This window comes from Eulemur rufifrons, chromosome 30 (assembly GCF_041146395.1).
Source record: "Eulemur rufifrons isolate Redbay chromosome 30, OSU_ERuf_1, whole genome shotgun sequence".
NCBI lineage: Eukaryota > Metazoa > Chordata > Mammalia > Primates > Lemuridae > Eulemur > Eulemur rufifrons.
Genome location: NC_091012.1, coordinates 83685933 through 83691932, shown reverse-complemented (window position 1 = coordinate 83691932; position 6000 = coordinate 83685933).

Sequence of the window (6000 nt, the reverse complement as noted above, 5' to 3'; positions counted from 1 at the left end):
TGGCAGTAGTTTTGTCTTCTTTTGAAAAGTTTCTGTTCATGTATTTTGCCCAAATTTTGATAGGGTTGTTTGATTTTTTCTTGCTGATTTTCCTGAGTTCTAAGGAGATTCTAGTCATGAGCCCTTTATCGCATGTGTAGCATTCAAAAAATTTTTTCCCATTCTGAAGGTTGTCTGTTTGCTCTCATGACAGTTTCTTTGGCTGTGGTGAAGCTATTTAATTTGATTAGGTCCCATTTATTTATTTTTGTTGTTTCTGTGAATGCCTTTGGGGTCTTATTCATAAATTCTTTGCCTAGGCCAATGTCTATAAGAGTTTTTTCCACATTTTCTTCTAGAATTCTAATAGTTTCGTACCTTTTAAGTCTGTTACCCACTGTAATTTGATTTTTGTGAGAGGTGAAAGGTGTGGGTCCAGTTTCAGTCTTCTACATGTGGCTATCTAATTATCCTAGCACCATTTAATGAAAAATGATTGTTTTCCCAATGTATTTTTCTGTCTGCTTTGTCAAAGATTAGATGGCTATATGAGGATGGTTTTATATCTGAGTTCTCAGTTCTGTTCCACTGATCTGGGTCTCTTTTCTTGGGACAATACCAAGCTGTGTTAATAACTATACACTTATAGTATAGTTTGAAGTCTGGTAAATTAACACCTACCATTTTGTTCTTATTGCCTAAAATTGTTTTTCCTAAATGGGGTCTTCTCTGGTTGCATACGAAGCATAAAATTATTTTTTCTGTGTCTGTGAAAAATGATGTTGGTAATTTAATACGGATTGCATTGCATCTGTAGATCATTTTGGGCACACACATTTCCACACATTTATGTACTCTGCTATCTTTTACCTCCTTAGTTAAATATATTCCTAGGTACTTTATTTTCTGAGTCACTATTGTCAAGGGCATTCAGTCTTTGATTTGGTTCTCAGTTTGATTGTTATTGACATATATGAATGCCTCTGATTTGTCTGTATTTATTTTGTATCTTGAGACTTTACTGAATTCATTTATCAGTTTCAGAGTCTCTTGGTTGAACTCTTGGAGTTTTCTACATATAATATCTTATTGTCAGCAAAGAGTGAGAGTTTTATCTCTTCTGTCCCCATATGGACACCCTTGATTCTGCTCTCTTGCCTGATAGCTCTTGCAAGGACTTCCAGCACTATGTTCAATAGAAGTGGAGATAGTGGGCCACCTTGTCTGTTTCCCATTCTAAGGGGGAATGCTTTGAATTTTTCCCCAATCAGTATGATGTTGGCTGTGGGTTTGTCATATATGGCTTGTATCAGTTTTAGGTAGGTCCCGTCTATGCCTATTTTGTTAAGGGTTCTTAAAAATGTGTATTGAATTTTGTTGAATACATTTTTTTGCATCTATTGAGAGAATCTTATGGTATTTGTTTTTGCTTCTATTTATGTGGTTTATTACATTTATAGATTTGTGTATGTTGAACCATCCCTGCATCTCTGGGATGAAGCCCACTTGGTCATGGTGGATTATTTTCTTGATAAGCACCTGGATTTGGTTTGTTGGATTATGCTGAGAATTTTTGCATCTATATTCATAAGGGATATTGGTGTGTAGTTTTCTTTTCCTTTTTTTGCATCCTTTCCTGGGTTTTGTATCAGGGTTATGTTGGCTTCATAAAATGTGTTTGGGAGCATTCCAAGTTCCTTGATGTTGTAGAATAACTTTGCAAGATGGGCACCAGTTCTTCTTTGAAGGTGTGGTAAAATTCGGATGTGAAGCCATCTTGTCCAGGACTTTTCTTTTCAGGAAGGTTTCTTATTGCTCCTTCAAGTTCACTTCTTGATATTGGTCTGTTCAGGAATTCCATTTCTTCCTAGCTGAGCCTAGGGAGGCTGTGTGTTTGTAAAAAATTATCCATTTCCTCCACATTTTCTATTTTGTGTAAGTAAAGGTTTTTATAGTGTTCATAGATGATACCTTGTATCTCTGTGGCATCAGGTGTAATTTCTCCTTTGATGTTCCTGATGGAGCTTATTAGAGATTTTTTGTTTCTGCTTTTAGTTAGTCTAGCCAAAGGCATGTCAATTTTGTTTATCTTATCAAATAACCAACTTTTTGTTTCGTTAATCTCCCGTATAGTTTTCCTGTTGTCCATTTCATTTAGTTCTGTTTTGATCTTATTAATTTCACTCCTTCTGCTGGGTTTGGGGTCAGTCTGTTTTTCTTTCTCCACCTCTTTGAGTTGATTCCTCAGGTTGTGTATTTGTGATCTTTCTGTCTTTTGGATGTAGGCATTTATGGAAATAAAATTTCCTCTAAGGACTGCTTTAGCTGTGTCCCACAGATTTTGATAAATTGTGTCTTCTTTGTCATTTAGTTCAAAGAATCTTTTGATTTCCATCTTCATTTCGTCATTTATAAAATAATCATTCAGGAGAATATTGTGTAGCTTCCGCGATTTTGAGTAGAAATCAGAGTTTCTGTTAGGGTTGATTTCTACTTTTATTCCACTGTGATCTGAGAAGATACATGGTAGAGTTTCTATTTTTTAAAATTTTTTAAGACATGCTTTGTGTTGTAGGATATGGTCAATCTTAGAGAATGTCCCATGAGCTGATTAGAAAAACTTATATTCAGTGGTTTTTGGGTAGAATGTCCTTTAATATCAGCCAGGCCCATTTGTTCTAGAGTTCTGTTTAAGACTATTATTTCTTTGTTTAATTTCTGTTCAGAGAATCTGTCCTTTGCTGTCAGCAGGGTGTTGAAGTCCACAGCTATTATGGTGTTTCTGATCATCATTTGTTTTAGATAAAGTAGGGTTTGCTTTATGAATCTGAGTGCACCTAAGTTGGGTTCATACATATTCAGAATGGTTATGTATTCTTGTTGAACTGTACCCTTCATCATTATATAGTGGCCATCTTTGTCTTTCATTACTTTTGTTGATTTAAAAACTAAGTTATTTGAAATCAAAACAGCCATGCCAGCCTTCTTTTGGGTTCCGTTTGCATTAAATATCAATTTCCACCCCTTTACATTCAGTATGAATGCATCCTTGCAGATTAGATGTGTTTCCTAAAGACAGCAGATACTTGGCTTGTATTTTTTTTTTATCCATTCTGCCAGCCTATGTCTCTTGAGTGGGGAGTTCAAGCCATTCACATTTATTGAGGGAACTGATAGGTGGGGCAGATTTGTGTTCACCCTGTTGGTTAGAACTTCATTGCTATGTTTTCTCTATTGAGGCATTGTGGTATCTGGACTTTGATTTTTTGCTTTTGAGTGGTTTTGCATTAATGAGTGTTTACTGTGCTCATCCTTGTGCAACTCGGTTTTGAGTTCTTCTTGGAGGGCTAGTCTTGTCTTGTGAATTCCCTCAGTCTTTGCTTATCTGAGAATGTCTTAATTTCTACTTCATATGCATAAATTAATTTTTCTGGGTACAAAATTCTAGCCTGGGTATTATCCTTTTTCAGAAAAGTGAAAATGGGTCTCAGTCCCTTGTTGCTTGTAAGGTTTCAGTTGAGAAGTCTGGCGTTACTCAGATGGGCTTTCCTTTGTATATTACTTGTTTCTTTCACCTTACAGCTCGAAGAAGGGCCTCTTTAGTGGATATTTTGGTTAGTCTGATGACTGTATGACATGGTATCTTCCTATTTGCAATGAATCTCCCAGGGGTCCTTTGAGGTTCTTGTACCTGGATATCTATATTTTTAGCAAGGCCTGGGAAATTTTCCTTTATTATTTCTTCAAAGTGCTTATCCAACCCTTTTGTATTATCTTCTTCACCCTCAGGAATGTCCATAACTCTCATGTTAGGCTTCTTCACATAATCCCACGTTTCTTGCAGGCTTTGCTCTTTTCTCTTATGTCTCTGCTCTGTCTCTGTGACTGACTTATTTAAATGGAAGTTGTTATCTTCAAACTCTGAGATTCTTTCTTCTGTTTGATCTACCCTGTTCTTGAGGCTTTTGACTGTGTTTTGGTTTTTTTTTTTTTTTCTCTCTCTTTTTTTTTTCAATTTAATTTTACAGAATCAAAGAGTCTAATAGTATATCTTGTTAGATACAGTATGTCCTCATAATGTATACATTATTTCTTGTACAATGATATGAAATAATATGGGAAATATTCATGATAAATTATTAAGTGAACAGTACAAGTTAAAAACAATAGTTTCATATTTTTTCCCCACCCCCCCTTTCCCGAGTCAGCACCTTCAAGTGTTACCACTCCCCAAAGGGTGCGCAATGCACTCATTGTGTAGGCATACCCCCATCCCCTCCCCCACCCCCCACCTCAGTCTGATGTCCAATTGGTCTAATCATCAGGGAAATGCAAATCAAAACCACAATGAGATATCACTTAACCCCAGTGAGAATGGCCTTTATCAAAAAAATCCAAAACAACACATGTTGGCGTGGGTGTGGAGAGACAGAACACTAATACACTGCTGGTGGGACTGCAAACTAGTGCAACCCCTGTGGAAAGCATTATGGAGGTATCTTAAACAGATTCAAGTAGACCTGCCATTTGACCCAGCAATCCCACTACTGGGCATATACCCAAAGGAAAAAAGGTCATTCTGTAACAAAGGCACATGTACCCAAATGTTTATAGCAGCACAATTCACAATAGCAAAGATGTGGAAACAACCCAAATGCCCATCAATACATGATTGGATTAGTAAGCTGTGGTATATGTATACCATGGAATATTACTCAGCTATAAGGAATGATGAAGATACGACATCTCTATGGTTCTCCTGGAGAGAGTTGGAACCCATTATATTAAGTGAAGTATCCCAAGAATGGAAAAACAAGCATCACATGTACTCACCAGAAAATTGGTTTCCCTGATCATCACCTTGACTGTGTTTTGTAATTCCCTGAAAAAGTTCTTCATTTCCAGCAGTTCCATTTGATTTTTCCTTAATATTTCAATTTCTTTAGTGAATTTTTCTTCCAAGTCCTGGATTTTTTTGTGTTTTTGGTTTCTTTGTGTTGGTTATCCACTTTTTCTTACAAAGCATTGAGTTTTCTTACAATCCATACTTGAAATTCTTCTGTCATTTTAGTGTTCTGAGTTTGGTTAATGTCCATTGCTAGGGAGCTGGTGTTTCTCTGAGGGGGTGTGCTTTCTGCTCAAGTCTTCATACTTCCAGAGTTCTTTCACTGAGTCCTTCCCATCTGGATCAGTCATTGCTTCCCACCTTTCAGGTTTTGTTTGGAAAGTAACACACCCTGTGTAGGCTCTATTCCAGTGGACGCTGTAGGAGCAAGGCAGATAGCTGCTGCTGCCGCCTACCAGCCTGGATGTGTGCATTTCTATGCTTGCTTCATCGCTGCTATGAGGATGGATATTATATTGTTCAGGGTTCTTCTACTACATTTGGGAGGCTGCTCCTGATGGGAGGGGTTTCTTGAAGATCCTGTTTGGGCCTCTTGCCAGGATTTTTGTTACCTGACCATGGGCCCCACTGTTGGCAGCTGACAAGAGGTGAAAATCCAGCCCCCAGCATTATGATCCTACTGGATGACCTAAACCAGACTGATAAGTAAAGTCACTGGGCTGTCAACTATTGATCTGCGCCAAGGTCCCATGGATTCATGCTAGTCACAGAGGGAAAGTTGCTCTTCTTGTCTCACCCTACCTCCAGGGGTAGAGCCTACCACTTTTGGGATGAAAGATGCTGGCTAGGGGGAGGGGGTGGGGCCCCAGTCTGCCCAGTGCTCCAGCGCCTATATGTCCCGCAAGCATTAGCCTCCCATGACTAGAGAAGTATTCACATTTTAACCCATCAAAACGGGCCTGGCTAGTTTATCATAGGTCGTGTAAGGGCAGAGCTTGTTGCAAGAGTCTCAGGGCTGGGGGAAGGGAGCTGCCTGACACCATATCACTCTGCAGTGGCTGAGTGGTGGTCCTGAAAATGGCCATTGCCTGCCCACAGGGCGCCATCCCTGGAGGCGACTGTTCAGGAGTTGGCAGGTGACGAATCTGGGAGCTGAATCATCAGGATACCCTGTT